Source organism: Bactrocera dorsalis, chromosome 6 (genome assembly GCF_023373825.1).
Source record: "Bactrocera dorsalis isolate Fly_Bdor chromosome 6, ASM2337382v1, whole genome shotgun sequence".
In the NCBI taxonomy this organism is placed as follows: domain Eukaryota; kingdom Metazoa; phylum Arthropoda; class Insecta; order Diptera; family Tephritidae; genus Bactrocera; species Bactrocera dorsalis.
Window position 1 is genome coordinate 15,928,793 of NC_064308.1, and position 18,903 is coordinate 15,947,695.

Genomic DNA, 18,903 nt, shown 5'->3' on the forward strand with positions numbered 1-18,903 from the left:
TTTTATAGAATTCAATATTTTATAATTCAATTTCATTTTTCATTATAATAATTTAATATTTCATTTTCTTATATTTAGTTTTAGAGTTACAAAGATGTCGCTTGGCGCAACAGTATCCGATGAGCCTTCCATATCGGATCACTCCTGGATCCGCATCCGCGAGAAATACAGTACTTCTCTCACATATCGGAACCCTAGAAGAACAGCGTGGGAAAAATTTACCAGTATAGCAATAAAATGCCTTGAAAAGGGAGGCAATAAGAATATTAGTAATCCTCAGGAACTAGATTCAGAAGTAGAGAAGTTGGAAAAAATCTTAACCACAACTTTCAAAAAAACCACACCGCTAACAGTTCTGGAAAAGAGAAAGTCTCTTCCTTGGTGGAGCAGTGAACTCAAGAATTCGAGAACACAACTAAGGAAAGCTTTCAATGAGAGTTTTAAAACCAAAATCTGGCAGTCATATAAAGATATTATGAAAGATACAAAAAGCAGTCATAGTGGAGTGCCGTAAGGCATAAAAATAGTAAAATCTCGGAATCCAGGAACTGTCAATGAATCCGTATAACAAGTGTTTGACTGCTTTATTAAAACCTCAAATAAAAAAGTTAAAAAAAAATTGGCCGATCTCTATTACAACAATTTTTAACAACATTTTACTGAAAAATAAAAGGCGAAAGGGGAAAAATATGTTTACAGTAAAGTTTTTAATTTTATATGTAATGAATTATGTTTGCAAAGTAACTTTAATGTTAATTTATTAGATTTTTGCAAAAAATTATGATTTACAACAGAAATTTATCATTAACTACATATCGTCATCTGAAATGCAAAATAACGTAACAACATTTTCGGAAATTTACAGTGGCATGAATGAAACATGACATAAAAGGGAGCATGAGTGAAAAAAATTTTTAATATTGGTTAAAACTGGTTTATATCTGAGCGCAGTACCTGAAAATGTTGGACCTATGTGATATTATGTATATAATTTGAAGTAGTGAAACATAATTAATAAGACACTCGATTTCGAATATTTTGATGATACGTTATTTTGCATTTCAGGTGACGATATATACATTATTGTTCATTATTGTCGTCGTCGATCTCGTTGAGGTAGATTGTAGGTAAAGGATTAGTATAGCTTTCACCATTGCATTCTAAGCAAGCTGCAGTGCACTTTAATCCACTTTTCCTGCACCCACAAGAAGCTTCACATCCTGTTTTGCATGTGCAAAAAATTATTTTCAGTAAAGATTCTGGAGCTGGTCGCTGCATCATTGTTTGCGGTATCAATATTCCCCATTCATAATTCCAACCCCATTCTTCTGGTGCTATTTCTCTTCCGAGCCATGATTGAATTTGTAAAAATACTCTTTTAAAGTGTTCAAAAGCGGCATCTGCAGTAGGTGGTAAAGACGGCAGTTTAACGCAGGTATTTTTAGAAGTTGCTTTTAAAAAAGAGTTATACGAGGGCTGCTATATATATTTCTGGCCTAATAATGAAAATAGGAATATTTATCAACGAAAATGTTTTTTTTTTTGGTTTTTTTCTTTTCGTTGGATTTGGCTCGTCTTGGAAGACCCACACTGTCGATTGCTGTTTTGTTTCGGGCTCATACGCATGGATCCATGATTCGTCACCTGTGACGATCTTATAAACGTCTTTTGAAGCACCGCGATCGTATTTTTTCAGCATTTCTTTACACTAATCCACACGAACCTTTTTTTGAGCGATTGTCAAATTGGCCGGGATCCAACGAGAACAAACCTTTTTTACGGCCAGGTGTTCATGCAATATCGAATGTATGCTAGTGAGAGAAATGCATAGGCATGCCTCTATCTGGAGGTATGTTACATGACCGTCTTGCATTATCTGTTTACGTACGGCATCGATGTTTTCTGACACAACGGCTGTTTTTGGACGACCTTCACGGAATTCGTCTTTGAGCGAGCGTCGGCCACGATTGAATTCGTTGTAACAGTTTTTCACAGTGCTATAGGATGGTGCTTCATAACCATACAAAGATTTTAGGTCATCGATGCACTCTTGTCGTGATAATCCACGTCGAAAGTTGTGAAAAATGATCGCACGAAAATGTTCACGAGTTAATTCCATTTTTTGGCCGAGATGAATTTTTTAATTCCCTGTAAATAAAACAATTCACGATTAAATGACAAAACGTTCTGAGTGATGTTATGCTAAAAAATGTCAAACTTTCCAATGGAAATGTCAGATTGCACCTGGCAACACTGTCCTAGTTGCCTAGTCCAGAAATATATATAGCAGCCTATGTATCTTAGTACATTAAGATCTTTTATTTTTTGAGGGGAACCGTATAAAGCAGCTTTAAAAATTTCATCGATATCTTTGCATTCATTTTTAAAAACCGTCGCACCATTTTGCAAGTATGTTCGTCTTTCAAAATTTTTTGCAAACACGTTTTTGCCACGTTGGAAATAAGCTGACGTCGTGCCATAGCCAGTGAATGCATGTACAGAATATGCTCCTTACACTTTGGTAATATTTTTTCTAAGCTTTTGCCTTTCGATGGTTTTCGAAAACAAATTTCACGGTCTGATGGTGAGAGTGCAGTCAATAAAACTAAAACATCGACATCTTCGGACTGCTTGGCAAGAAAATATTTTATTTTCTGTGAGTGTTTTCGTAGCATATCTATGAGCCTACTCTTATTTTTGGCATTTGATACAAATTTCTCCTGCGCTATTTTTAGAGGCATGGTTTTATCAAATATTACATCATTACATGCATTTTTTTTAGAGCGACGCATTCCTTCGTACGATTTTGTACAGCTCTTCTTGTAACCATCAAATACGACATAAATGTTATGGCCATAATTGCTATGTAGAAATCTGACGTAATGTTAATATATGGTACCGAAATTTTCATCTAATTGCCTTGCAACGGTGTAGTAACATCCCTCCATCAATTACGTAGGGAAATTTTCGCACATCGTTGACATTCTCTGACACTTCTGGGAATAGGTCATAAAATTTAGATTTTGTTATTTTGAGCGGCTCTGCTTTATATCATAAAGAATGATTAATATTATTAAATTTTACTATTACATTCTAACTTTCAAAATCGATCTATTATAAAATATACGATTGAGTATTCACTATTGTTTTGAAAAGCATGTAATATAAATAAAAAACATATACTTATTATATCTATGCCACTATTTTCAAACTTTATAAAACTTAGTAATGTTCAGTTATTAATTTTTATCACGCTCACTGCACAATAATATATATATTAATTGTAAATAAACAATAATTAGAAATTATTTTTTTTTTTGAAGTTATACTTCTTATACGACGGAAAAGGTTGCGATAGATTCTGGTTGCGCAACCTTCCATATAAAAGTAACGCAAAGTTGCGCAACCTCGCTCCATCCATATGAATGTAACGCAACCTTGTCTGCGAAGATGTGCGAGCAGCAAGCGAAGCGGTGACAATCGGCGATCGTTTGTTCGTTTCTCTCGGCACAGCTCGGCCGACACAACAACACAACACAATGTTCCATGCTTATGCTGTTGTTGTTTTTGTAGAACAATGTTTCAATTTTTGGTTGGTGACATATTCACATGTGTGCGCATATGTATGTTTGTATGCTTGTGCATTATTGAAGTTATACTTCTTTTTCTTTCGTTTGTCTTTCATTTCTGCGAATTCTCAACTATTTTACGTATGTTTTGGTTGAAATACTCTGCGTTGGCCTTTCAGAATCACACAGAATCATTTCTGTGGTTTTTGAAACTGACCCGCGAGGACGAGGTATATGGTTTTATCTGTGAGCGTGAGATTTAAGAAAATCGCTCGCTTACAAGGGATAAAATGACTTCTGAGTGGCGATTTTAATGAATAAATTCACAGAATCATTTCTGTGCTTTTGGAAATCTATACTAATAAATATTTTTTTCTTACTAAAAGAAAATAAATTTATCACAGCAATATACATAAATATATACATAATATTGCTGTGATAAATTTAATTTCTATTAGTAAGCAAAAAATTAAAAATAAATTTATTAAGACTATACTTCTCAGGGCATCACAGCAATGTTATGTATATGTATATACATATTATGCATATGTATATTGCTGTGATAAACTTATTGCGAAAGCAAATGTTCTACAAAGTAGGTATATTTCTATACTTAAACAAAATTATTAGAGCCATCGTATGTTTCTTGCATTCATAACCACATCATACTTAAGTCAGCGCAACCTAATTGTCAATGGTGGTGTTGGTGGTAAGCGCTTGGAAGGTCAAGATGCTAACACAGGTCCCAGGTTCGAATCCCGACAGAATAAATTTTTAATTTTTTGCTTTTAACATCGTATACTATAAAAATAAATATTTTTCTTTATTTTAATTTATATTAGTAAGAAAAATATTTATTTTTATAGTATACGATGTTAAAAGGCATACATCTTCTATCCTATCTTGTGTATCTGCACATGCTCATATGAGTGTATGTATACGCATGTGCGCGCATTGACTTGCATGTTCATACATTCATATATACTTATATGTACATATATTTGCATACATTGCCGAACAAATAAATCACAAGCATACAAACATACATATGCGTACACATATGAATATGTCACCAACAAAAAATTGATCTTCACAAGTCAATCCGGCAGCCAAATTGGCGAAGAACAAAAGAGAGATGATTACGCTGCATATTCTCTTCCGCAACGAAGAGACGGAACTACTTTCTGAGTCAAAATTCATTCATTTAGACTTTGCTTTATTCTTCATTTTATGTGCATAATAAATTTATAAAATGTGAATTTAAGTTTTCTAGTTTTCTTTCATACAAAATGATATGCATTTCTGAATATCACTAAGAAGTATAACTTCATCCGCGCGTAGGGACTCCACGCACCTTTTTTTTTGGAGCGAGCAACAACAGCTATGTATTAAGCCTTGCACGTTGCCACGTGTAATATTCTGTTAGGGCCCGCATTAACAACACTCAACAGCTGCTGTTGTCCCCTCTATTTCCCTCCTCCACCGTCATTTTTATACTCTCGCAACAAAGTTGCTAAAGAGAGTATTATAGTTTTGTTCACATAACGGTTGTTTGTAAGTCCTAAAACTAAAAGAGTCAGATATAGGGTTATATATACCAAAGTGATCAGGGTGATGAGTAGAGTTGAAATCCGGATGTCTGTCCGTCCGTCCGTCCGTGCAAGCTGTAACTTGAGTAAAAATTGAGATATCGTGATGAAACTTGGTACACGAATTTCTTGGCTCCATAGAAAGGTGAAGTTCGAAGATGGGCAAAATCGGCCCACTGCCACGCCCACAAAATGACGGAAACCGAAAACCTATAAAGTGTCATAACTAAGCCAAAAATAAGCCATTAAAGTGAAATTTGGCACGAAGGATCGCATTAGGGAGGGGCATATTTGGACGTAATTTTTTTGGAAAGTGGGCGTGGCCCCACCCCCTAAAAAGTTTTTTGTACATATCTCGGAAACTACTATAGCTATGTCAACCAAACTCTATAGGGTCGTTTCTTTCAGGCATTTCCATATACAGTTCAAAAATGGAAGAAATCGGATAATAACCACGCCCACCTCCCATACAAAGGTTATGTTGAAAATCACTAAAAGTGCGTTAACCGACTTACAAAAAACGTCAGAAACACTAAATTTTACGGAAGAAATGGCAGAAGGAAACTGCACCCAGGCTTTTTTTAAAAATTGAAAATGGGCGTGGCGTCGCCCACTTATGGACCAAAAAGCATATCTCAGGAACTGCTCGACCGATTTCAATGAAATTCAGTATATATTATTTCCTTAACACCCTGATGACATGTACGAAATATTTGTGAAATCGGTTCACAACCACGCCATCTTACAATATAACGCTCTTTTGAATTCCATCTGATGTCTTCTACATTAGGAACCAATGATGATAGCGGAATAAAACTTTACACAAATCGGTATTTGAGCTGAGGTATCCCTTGTGGAAAAATTGTCTTGATCGGACTATAACTTTTCAAGGTCCCTGTTATCGAACACGAAGAACTCAGTGCCTAACCTAACCTAACCTAATTTTTCACCGAAAATATCGGTAAATCTCTTAGAATTCAATTCTAATTACTAATAAAAAAATATGTGAATGACGGATAATGAAATCTCGATTATCATTTTATCATGCGAGAGTATAAAATGTTCGGTGACACCCGAACTTAGCCCTTCCTTACTTGTTATACCTACAGTCCCTTAAGAACTAACATCAAATTTGTAATAGCTCTTCTTTTTAAAATATAATTTTAAACTATTATAAATCAAAGAAAACTCCAAAAAATTAATTATTATTTATAATAATAAATAAAAAATTGAGATCGCACAAAATATATTTTTTAACATTTTTCTACATACTATTTTGTAAAGATTCATTGACAGTCCCTGGATTCCGAGGTATAAACCTTACGGCGCTCCACTATCAGCAAAGCCAAAAACGACTCATGGCGATCTTTCTGCACAGAGAAACCGCAAGGCTGTGCAAAATGCTATCCAAAGATCATACGAATACTTCCTACATTAGGGCAGAGGGAAGTGATTGGACCTCCTCGGCAAACGAGTCTCTGGAAGTACTAATTACAACACATTTCCTCGGGAGTCGGCAAACACCTTTAAAGAGGGTTCAACCAGAACCACCGTTAAACGCAGCTGACTACCGAGGCCAAATAGTAGACAAAAGCAAAATAAAGTATGCCATAAATAGTTTTGCATCATTTAAAGCGGGATTATGCCCATAATGCTGCAAAAACTGGTAGAACCAATGGTTCAAAGGCTTGAAGATATATACAAAGCTAGCATTCAACTATCTTACATCCCAAGAAGTTGGAAAAGAATTAAAGTAGTGTTCCTTCCAAAACCAGACAGAAGAACACGCGATAATGCCAAGGATTTTAGACCTATAAGCCTCACCAGCTTTATGCTAAAGGTACTAGAAAGGCTAATAGACTTAGATGTAAGAACAATAATGGCGGATAAGTTATTGAAGTCGCAACATGCGTCCATTAAGGGCCGATCAACCGAAACTGCCCTTCACGTGGTGATAAGCGTAATTGAAAAATCACTACACCACAAACAATACACCATGGCTGCATTTCTAGATAAAGAGGGCGCCTTCAATAACATAGAAGTAAACAAGCTTATCATTAATAAATCAGACTACATTCTCCCAAAGCTGGATTTCAATAGACACTTCCAGGTAAGGATACCATCTAGACGAGAATGGAGAAGAGGTCCAATAGGAGAGGAGGATATCATCTCATTCTATACCGACGGGTCCAAAATGAACTGCGGAGTAGGCACGGGGGTATTCTCCGCTGATCTGGGCATATCTCTCTCTATATGTCTACCGAACTCGGCTAGTATTTTCCAAGCAGAAGTACTGGGCATAGAAAAAGCCTGCGAGGTGCTATTTGTAAACCACGAGAATTTACATGAAGCAACTATATTAACGGCTAGGCGGCGCTCCTGGCCGTGTCTTCACCCATGACAAATTCCAGTATAGTTCACAACTGCAAGAAAGCAATAAGCTCAATAAAGGACAAGCTCCAATTAGACTTGGTCTGGGTTCCCGATCACAGCAACATTTTCGGCAACGAAAAAGCAGACGAGTTGGCAAAGGCAAGAGCTTTCCTCAACGAATCCGAGGCGGAGCTAATACCAAGCCCGCTAGGATCGGTAAAAAGAGATCAATAGACAATTTGAACAAGTTACAAATAACAGGTGGAAAAACATTACAAAATGCATTATAACGAAACAATTATGGCCAACATAGGACAGAAAAAGAACAAACGACTTATTACATAGGTCAAGAAAAAGTATCTACAGAGTAACAGCTACCACAACAGGGCACCGGTCATTTGGGGAACATACGTTCAAAATGGGCATGCCCTGCAACAACATCTGCCGAGGCTGCAGAGTAGCAAGGAACAAGGAAACAATTTTCCACTTTCTCTGTGAATGCCCAGCTCTAGCGCAGATCCGACACAAAACACTTGGAATCCATCAAGCACCAAACCTTGAATGGATTTCTACTAAAAACATGTCAGATAAGTAGTTTCATCGAAACCTCAAAATAGTTTGAAAGAGAAGGTGAAACGTAATAGCAGATACAGGAGGTTCTACGAATAGTGTATCAAAATGGCACATCAAGTGCTAATTGAGCCCAATAGACAACAGGGCTGCACTCCTACCTACCTACCTACTCATATAACGATACAGTTAAAAACTACTAGAAACGCGACAAATCAATAACTAAATACACCACAGACATTAAATTTTTCCTCCGAGATGGTATGAGAGGGTTTTATACGACCCGGTGCTAAAATAGACGATGGGCGTCGCTTCACCCACTTTTAATAATAATTAATTTAACACTCAACGATTACCCTAGCCCGAATTAGCCGAGTCATAAGAGGCAAGAGAGGTTTAAGCGTTGCGATCTTAAGCTGCTCAGCTACAAAAAGCAAAAATTTCAACAGCACAAATTAAGAATTAGATTAAGGTATGTTTATTAGTTTTGAATGTTACTGATTAAAAGTAAATAAAATAATTTTTTTATTGTTGAAGGGTGAGTCTGTTAGATCAAATGTGCTGGAATGAGAACTGAAAGCGTGACATATAAGGCGGAATGGTTCGTTTAACTAAAAATTTGAGAAGTAAAGGTTCTATTTGAATCTTTCACCAACCCAGGGAACATTTTTTTAGTATGTGGCATGATAATCTTCTTCTTCTTTACTGGCGTAGACACCGCTTACGGCATTATAGCCGAGTCAACAACAGCGCGCCAGTCGTTTCTTCTCTTCGCTACGTGGCGCCAATTGGATATTCCAAGCGAGCCCAGGTCATTCTCCACTTGGTCCTTCCACCGGAGTGGAGGTCTTCCTCTTCCTCTGCTTCTCGCGGCGGGTACTGCGTCGAATACTTTCAGAGCTGGAGTGTTTTCATCCATCCGGACAACATGACCTAGCCAGCGTAGCCGCTATATATATCTCGTACAGCTCATCGTTCCATCGAATGCGATATTCGCCGTGGCCAACGCGCAAAGGACCATAAATCTTTCGCAGAAATTTTCTCTCGAAAACTCGCAACGTCGACTCATCGGTTGTTGTCATCGTCCAAGCCTCTACACCATATAGCAGGACGGGAATTATGAGCGACTTATAGAGTTTGGTTTTTGTTCGCCGAGAGAGGACTTTACTTTTCAATTGCCTACTCAGTCCGAAGTAGCACCTGTTGGCAAGAGTAATCCTGCGTTGGATTTCAAGGCTGACATTGTTGGTGGTGTTAATACTGGTTCCTAAATAGACGAAATTATCTACAACTTCAAAGTTATGACTGTCAACAGTGACGTGAGAGCCAAGTAGCGAGTGCCACGACTGTTTGTTTGATGACAGGAGATATATAGTCCTGCCCTCGTTCACTGCCAGATTTATTTGCGTTGCTTCCTTGTTCAGTCTGGAGAAAGCAGAACTAACGGCGCGGGTGTTGAGACCGATGATATCAACATCTTCGGCATACGCCAGCAGCTGTACACTCCTATAAAAGATTGTACCTGCTCGATTCAGTTCTGCAGCTCGAATAATTTTCTCCAGCAGCAGATTGAAAAAGTCGCACGATAGGGAGTCACTTTGTCTGAAACCTCGTTTGGTATCGAACGGCTCGGAGAGGTCCTTCTCGATCCTGACGGAGCTTTTCGTGTTGCTCAACGTCAGTTTACACAGCCGTATTAGTTTTGCGGGGATACCAAATTCAGACATCGCGGCATAAAGGCAGCTCCTTTTCGTGCTGTCGAAAGCAGCTTTGAAATCGACGAATAGATGGTGAGTTTCGATTCTCCTTTCACGCGTCTTTTCCAAGATTTGGCGCAAGGTGAATATCTGGTCTTTTGTTGATTTACCAGGTCTGAAGCCACACTGATAAGGTCCAATCAGTTTGGGATTTAATCTTTCACACAATACGCTCGATAGAACCTTGTACGCGATGTTGAGGAGGCTTATCCCACAGTAGTTGGCGCAGACTGTGGGGTCTCCTTTTTTATGGATTGGGCATAGCACAATTAAATTCCAATCGTTGGGCATGCTTTCATCCGACCATATTTTGCAAAGAAGCTGATACATGCTCCTTATCAGTTCTTCGCCGCCGTGTGTGAATAGCTCGACCGGCAATCCGTCGGCCCCTGCCGCTTTGTTGTTCTTCAGGCGGGCAACTATTATTCGAAATTCTTCATGGTCGGGTAATGGAACGTCTGCTCCATCGTCATCGATTGGGGAATCGGGTTCGCCTTCTTCCGGTGTTGTGCTTTCACTGCCATTCAGCAGGCTGGAGAAGTGTTCCCTCCATAATTTAAGTATGCTCTGAGCATCGGTGACTAGATCACCTTTGGGGGTTCTGCAAGAGTATGCTCCGGTCTTGAAACCTTCTGTAAGCCGCCGCATCTTTTCGTAGAATTTTCGAGCATTACCCCTGTCGGCCAGCTTATCGAGCTGTTCGTACTCACGCATTTCGGCCTCTTTCTTCTTCTGTCTGCAAATGCGTCTCGCTTCCCTCTTCAACTCTCGGTATCTATCCCATCCCGCACGTGTTGTGGTCGATCGTAACGTTGCGAGGTAGGCAGCCTGTTTTCTCTCCGCTGCGACACGGCACTCCTCGTCGTACCAGCTGTTCTTTTGCACTTTCCGAAAACCAATGGTTTCGCTTGCAGCTGTACGTAAGGAGTTTGAAATGCCGTCCCACAGTTCCCTTATACCGAATTGTTGATGAGTGCTCTCAGAGAGCAGGAGTGCAAGCCGAGTAGAAAAACGTTCGGCTGTCTGTTGTGATTGCAGCTTCTCGACGTCGAACCTTCCTTTTGTTTGTTGGCGTGCGTTTTTTGCTGCACAGAGGCGGGTGCGAATTTTGGCTGCAACAATATAGTGGTCCGAGTCGATGTTAGGACCTCGGAGCGCACGCACATCTAAAACACTGGAGACGTGTCTTCAGTCTATCACAACATGATCGATCTGGTTGGTGGTTTTTCGATCCGGAGACAGCCAGGTAGCTTGATGTATCTTCTTATGCTGGAATCTAGTACTACAGATAACCATATTTCGGGCCCCGGCGAAGTCGATCAGCCTCAACCCATTTGGGGATGTTTCGTCGTGGAGGCTGAATTTACCGACCGTAGTGCCAAAGATACCTTCTTTGCCCACCCTGGCGTTAAAGTCGCCAAGCACGATTTTGACATCGTGGCGGGGGCATCTCTCATAAGTGCGCTCCAAGCACTCATAAAAGGCATCTTTGGTCACATCGTCCTTCTCTTCCGTCGGGGCGTGGGCGCAAATCAGCGATATGTTGAAGAACCTCGCTTTGATGCGGATTGTGGCTAGACGTTCATTCTCCGGAGTGAATGATAGTACTCGGCGACGGAGTCTATCTCCCACCACGAATTCAACACCAAACTTGCGCTCCTTTATATGGCCACTGTAGTAAATGTCACAAGGACCTACTCGTCTCTGTCCTTGTCCCGTCCATCTCATTTCTTGGACGGCGGTGATGTCAGCCTTTATCTTTACGATTACATCTACCAGCTGGGCTGCGGCACCTTCCCAATTAAGGGGCTGGACATTCCAGGTGCATGCCCTCAATTCGTAGTCCTTATTTCGTTTGCCATGGTCGTCATCAAAAGGGGGGTCTCTCATCCGAGGCTGTTTTTTTCTTTTCATTGGGGGTGTTTTTTACGTGGCGGGTCCCAAACCCAGCGCACAACCCTATGCAGGGGATGTTTCGCCTTCTCACTTTAGCTCGCCTTCAAACGGATGTTCTCGCCCTTCTAATATCAAATCCTCCTAAATTGGAAAAATACATTAAAAATCGTAGACGTACGGGGTAACATGCTTTATTGTAAAGCTCTCAAGTAATTGCTCAAGAAAAAAATACATTATTTCTTCAAGTAGCTTTGACAGCTGGTTACGCATTGTGAATTATACACATTAAAAGAGCAAGAGAAAATAAACAAAGAAAATAAACTTTTTTTCTGCGTAATATGTATGTGTGTGTGTAGTAACATAATTATTTTCCTTGCGATTTAAGGAATGTTGTTGATGATTCTTAAGGTTTATACAACATTTCAAAATGTAAATTAGTACCAGATTACTTTAGTGCTACATACTAGCACAAGTAAATTTATCACAGGAAAGTTTCTTTTCCGTTTCTTAAGCGTTTTTTCATATGAAGATTTACATTTCTTGAGAGCTGGATACTAAGCTTAATGTATAATGTCAGTTCGTGTATTGAATAGAAAAATTTCACAAAAAAAATGATGTGGGCCTAGTTTTGAGAATCTTTCGAGAACTTCTTCTGCAGTGATTTCAATGTTATGATACGTGTGCAGAAACGCCAGACCGATCAATTTATCTTTAATGTTCGTCCTCAGCCACGTTTTCATGCGGCGAAGTGTCAAAAAAGAGCGTTCTGAGCTCGCATTCGTCACAGGAAGTGTTCAGAATATGCGAGTAAAACTAGGAATTATGAGGTATAGGTCTACATTGCAGTTCTTCAACGTTTTCAATGCAGTAGCCGGTAAATTGTTATCTTTTGACTTTTGCTTCTGCCCTCAACTTCCTCCATTCCCTCTGAGTCCGCCACTGGTATATGTACTTATATATAAATATGCTCTATGGTTGACGTTTTACACATGAAGGATGATATTGATTTTGCTGTCTCCAGAATGGATAAGGAAGCGAAGCAAATGGGTCTGATAATGAACAAGGGCAAGGCGAAATATCTCCTGCCATCAAAAAAAGAGTTGTCGAATTCGCGTCACTATTAACAGTCATAACTTCGAACCAGTATTAATAGCAACATCAGCAATGTCAGCCTCGAAATCAAACGCAGAATAACTCTCGCCAACAGGTACTATTTCGGACTGAAATGAACGAAAACACTCCAGCTCTGAAAGTATTCGACGCAGTACCCGTTAATTGAAGAAGAAGAAGACCTCTACACTGTTGGAAAGACCAGGTGGGGAATGGCCTGGCTTCGCTTGGAATCTCCAATTGGCGCCATTTTGCGAAGATACTCTGCAATAACCGCGTAAGCTTTGTCTGCGCCAGTAAAGAGGAAGACATATTTCAGAGATATTCCATTTTGCACCCAGAAAAAGGACACAAAAAGGCTTGTAGCCAATATTGTGCAGTGGGCGGGACACCGCCCATATGTGGGCGAAATAACATATCTCCGGACCTATACCAGAGCCTATCGCTTTAGGATTGTCAAAAGGCTGGTTTGGCGTTCAATATAACCGGTGATTCATGAACTTTGTTGTTTTGATCAGTATTGTTTATCATTTCATCATGCGAAGACGTAGGTTAGGTTAAGATAATAAATATGGTAGGTCAAGAAGCCACGTATAGACCAGTTTGGTCCTTTTCAGACCAGATACCAGATGTAGTTCAGTTGCTAAATCCAAGAAAAATTAACAGTCTTTTCGGCCTCACTATCGATACCTCCTCCAATGTATCATACCGTGGTGAGATCTGATGCTTACAACGTAGGCTTGGGACAAGTGCACAAGAGATACTCCATTGTTTAATTGATGCCCTGCTCTAGACATTTCCTGCAGTCTTCTCGTTCTGTCAGCCTCATCCTGTGGTCGCGTGCCAGACAATAACCAGTTAGTATTCACATCATGTTATTTCAGTCTCTTCTATCGAGACTCAATAAGAATTTCTTGTACTTCCAATCTAATCTATGTTTCTGTCGAGATCGTTGTATAGAAAATGCATAGGTTTCCGAATGTTGATCGGCCACCATTCTTGGCAATCTCGTCCAATATTTCATTGCCCTCGATGCCTTTGTATCCTGACATCCAGTAAAAATGAAGTTGTTTGCTTTTGGCAACACTTTTTACTGCCGCCCTGCTTTCCAAGACACTTTTGGCCGATATGCGGTACAAGGTTGCTGTTTTCACTGCTGTTTGGCTGTCTACGTAGATGTTGACTCTGGAATTGCCTGCATGTGCAATAGAGGCCAGTTCCCTGGCTTTCGCAATAGCAAAGAGTTTAGCTTGAAATATATCTCAGTGGTCCGGTAACTTAAAAGGTTGCTTAATGCCAAACTGTGGGCAATAGATTCCGGCACCGACTCCATCGTCTATTTTGGAGCCCCGTATAGAGTTTATTGTGTTGCGCGTAGGTAACATACCCTCACGCCAGCCATCTTTTTCTATGTTTACTTTGAATCTTCTTTCCCTGTTGGAAAGTGGAATCGTGTAGTCGGTGAATGTCCAGCCGCCATTACCCACGGAGCTATGCCTGAAGGTAATATAGTTTTCTGCGAAGAAGTCTACAGGTAGCAGATCCTTTCGATTGCCTTCCACTAGCTCGGTAGAACAGAATTGGTCTTACAATAGCTGTGTAGCACTAGTGCATGAGAGAGCCCCCAGATTACCCATTCAATTTTATTATCCGTAAAGATATATTCGGAAACGTTTACTGCATAGTTACCGCGTTCTTACAGCCTGGAAAGTGTACACTGCCTAGGTTTCTCAATGAGTTCTGGCAGTTGTCTGTCCACTCTCTGCTACTTTTTCGAATTAGACCGGGAAAGGCGGTGCTCTTGGATACTTGTTTCCTAAGACTCGCAACCTCGTTGGTCTTTTCGAATCCACTACAAAAGTTTTTCCAAGATTCTCGCTTTGTTCTGCGCACCAAATTCTTGTAGTCTCTTAGAAGGTTTTTATATTCGTTCCGACAGTCCTCGCTTTCTGCTAGCATGGCCGTAATGCGCATGCAAAATCCAAGCTCCTTGCTCCACCAAGGGAGCGTAGAGCATGCGTAATGAAGAGCTGTATTTAGGGTAAATACAGTCACGCCCAAGCTCTTCACGTGATTAGTAACCACAAGGTTTGAGTATTTTGCCTAATAGTATCTGCCTATAGAGATCCCTGTTTACATTCCTGAAATTTCTCCTAACCTCGCTCCTGATCTTTGCTTCCGATTTAATGGAGAAATAAATGTATTTATGGTCAGAGAACGACGGTGTGCTTAGCATCCTCCAGTATTCTATCAATGCATGTCTACTTATGTATAGTGTTATATCTAGAACGATTGTGGAAGTGGATGCTAGGTACCACTAAATTACTTCGTAAAAAATAATGTAGAGGGTGCGTAGCATTGACGCCCACCACCAATGCCTGCTTCCTTCTGCTGGATGTAGCCGCCAGGCTTTGGACCTCTTCCGATGGCGCCTGGCAATCATGAGGAATATAGCAGAATGCAAGGAGTATAGACTCATGCTGGTATTGTCACTGGCGAAGCGAATGTATTGGCGAGTCGAATGTTTTAGGCGAAAATTCGCCATGTTCACATTGTGACTGGCGAATGAACACATTCGCTCAACTTTTTTGTTGCCATACTAAAACAATTGAAAAATGTCACACGAGTTAATCCGAAACTGACATTTTTGACGTATTAAAACTGAATATTGTGTGTTTTGAAATTTTACGGTGATTTTAAAAAACTGAATAAAAATGTTTCACAACGTAGATTTATATTTTGAAGATAATTATGTTGAAAGGACAAGCTACTTAGGCAGCGACGGTTCATCAGGGATCACTCCAATTCCATGGAACTTTCTTCAATATTGTAAGTATCTATTGCTATAAAAGTGCCTAAACAAATATCACGTCACATACATTTTTATAAAGAAAACTTTCGGTTAAGCAAGGATGCATTTATGTATGTGCTAGACAGCGTAAAGGAAAAATGTCCGATTAACCTATCGTCGTCAATATCGCCGATGTTAAAATTGTGCTGCGCCCTCAGATTTTTGCTGATGGGAGCTATCAGCAAACAGTGGGAAATGATTTTCAACTAGATATTGCGCAGCTCAGTGTTTCGTTGATTTTTAAGGAAATGCTCCCAATATTTGGAATCCACTCTTTGCAGTGTCTGGATCAAAACAAACATAACTGAAGAGCAAAAATGAATAACAAGAAGGAAATTTTTTACCAGATCAGGAATTCCAAATGTGGTTGGTTGCGTTGATGGAACCCATGTTGCAATTATTGCTCCATGTGAAAACAAACACCTATATCTAAATCGAAAAGGATTTTACAGCATAAATGCGATGATTGTAAGTAGAAACTAAATAAATAAATTATTATTTATTATTATTTGGTCTTAAAAAATAAATTCTTATCAGGCATGCGATCAGAATATGCTAATACAGTGTGTTGATGCAAGATATGGAGGATCTAGCCACGACTCATTTGTGTGGAATAATAGCTCATTAAAAACGTATCTGGAGCAAACATACCAAAAAGATACTTAGGTAACTACAATTTATATGTATATTTACATACATAAATACTAAAATTAAATATATTTTAGGTGATTCTGGTTATCCACTACACAAGTATCTATGGACGCCTTTCCGAAACGCTTTACCAGGAACAGCGAAATCAAATTTTAATAAAAAACATGCAAAGGCAAGAAACGTAGTTGAAAGGACAATTGGAGTCCTGAAATGCCGTTTTCGTTGTATACTAGTTGAACGTAAACTACGATAGAAAAGCTACTGTGATTGTAAATGTATGTTGTGCTTTACACAATATTTGTAAACAATATAATCCTGAACAAGAAACTTTTGTTGATGTAGTAGTACCACTGGAACCAGTTGAAGGAAACTTCAGTGGATCAGCAGTAGATCATCGCCGAAGAAAAATTGCGAATGCATTGTCATAGTCAAGTTGCATCCCTAAAATATACAATACAACATAGAATAAAATAACTAAAATTAATTTTGAATTGGATTTTTTTTTTTATTTTGAGTATTTAAGTTTTTTTAATTCCAATTCCTTTAATTTTATATAAATTTTTTCTTTATGTCGCCTATTTTTTCAATATTTTCTTCCTTCTTTCTTTCTTCTTTCATTTCATATAACGCCAATTTTTCTTTTTTTAATTCGTAAATTTTTCTGTTATATCTTGAAATTTCATTGCACACCGAATTAATATTTTTCATTTCTGCTTGCCTTCCAAAGCCTTCATACACAAATTTTCGCGCTCCACTCTGTTTGTAGGTGCCTGCCTAGACGTAATGCTAAAGTTTCCAATTTCTTCCGCCTGTTCAGGCTGAACCATCTTCCAGATGTGTGCTGATTTCTTCCTTTAAATATGCTGGTGCAGGTGCTTCCAAATGCGGCTCTGCTTGGATTCATTGCCTGCTGCAAGCTGAGCAACTCGTCCGCGACCTGCTCCAAAGGCGTTAAGCTGCGTTGGGTTCTCCACCTGTGGCTGCAATCTCTTTCCGATTTTCTGAAATTTTTCTTTTTAATTTCAATTTGTAGTCCAACCAAACCTAAGAAATGCACAAATTAATACAGATATGTACATATGTATATGCAATCAAAATAGTTTATTGTTACCTTATTTCATTCGCTGCCACTACGTATTGGAGGGCCGATATTGTTTAACTCAGCCGCAATACCTTCCTACAACTCCATCCTATTTTTTTTTTGTGGAGCCAAACGGCGCCATTCCTCTGGCTAACTCAGGATTTCTTTCCAGTAACTTCACCATTACCTCAAATCGCTTCTGAGTAGTTCGTTTTATTCTAAAAATAATTAAATTTGTAATGAATTAAATACAATAAATAAATTTTCAAAATTTTACTAACGTTTTCTCCATTTTTAATTACACTCTCGAACCGACGTTCACCAAATTTTGACAGTTGAGGCGAAACGAATTTTATAAATTCGCAAGTGGCAATATCAAATATTCATTTCGCTAGTTCTTTCGACACTTCGTGACGAATTTACTATCCGCTCGCTGATCGCAATTCGAAATAGCAAAATTCGCCTAAAATTTCATTCGCTTCGCTGGTGACAATACTAGCCTCAGACTTAAGCAACGTTTGCAAATCGTTCAACTTTATTACGAAGATTCACGTTCTGTTAAGAATGGCCAACCTAATCCGTCTACTGAGCGTACTATTCGCAACATTATCAACAATCTTGAGACACAGCATTCAATATTGTAACGGGTGATTTTTTTGAGGTTAGGATTTTCATGCATTAGTATTTGACAGATCACGTGGGATTTCAGACATGGTGTCAAAGAGAAAGATGCTCAGTATGCTTTGACATTTCATCATGAATAGACTTACTAACGAGCAACGCTTGCAAATCATTGAATTTTATTACCAAAATCAGTGTTCGGTTCGAAATGTGTTTCGCGCGCGTGTTTTGTTCAGCGATGAGGCTCATTTCTGGTTGAATGGCTACGTAAATAAGCAAAATTGCCGCATTTGGGGTGAAGAGCAACCAGAAGCCGTTCAAGAACTGCCCATGCATCCCGAAAAATGCACTGTTTGGTGTGGTTTGTACGCTGGTGGAATCATTGGACCGTATTTTTTCAAAGATGCTGTTGGACGCAACGTTACGGTGAATGGCGATCGCTATCGTTCGATGCTAACAAACTTTTTGTTGCCAAAAATGGAAGAACTGAACTTGGTTGACATGTGGTTTCAACAAGATGGCGCTACATGCCACACAGCTCGCGATTCTATGGCCATTTTGAGGGAAAACTTCGGACAACAATTCATCTCAAGAAATGGACCCGTAAGTTGGCCACCAAGATCATGCGATTTAACGCCTTTAGACTATTTTTTGTGGGGCTACGTCAAGTCTAAAGTCTACAGAAATAAGCCAGCAACTATTCCAGCTTTGGAAGACAACATTTCCGAAGAAATTCGGGCTATTCCGGCCGAAATGCTCGAAAAAGTTGCCCAAAATTGGACTTTCCGAATGGACCACCTAAGACGCAGCCGCGGTCAACATTTAAATGAAATTA

At 39.2% G+C, this 18,903-nt stretch overlaps 1 protein-coding gene and 1 pseudogene across 15 annotated transcripts in view; one reads left to right on the forward strand and one right to left on the reverse strand.

The window, feature by feature from the left end:
- Nucleotides 1-18,903, reverse strand: part of LOC105225850 (glutamate receptor ionotropic, kainate 2) — a 237,334-nt gene that overhangs the window by 206,587 nt on the left and 11,844 nt on the right. The window lies entirely within an intron of this gene.
- LOC125779856 (small nucleolar RNA U3) lies at nucleotides 3,746-3,875 on the forward strand (annotated as a pseudogene).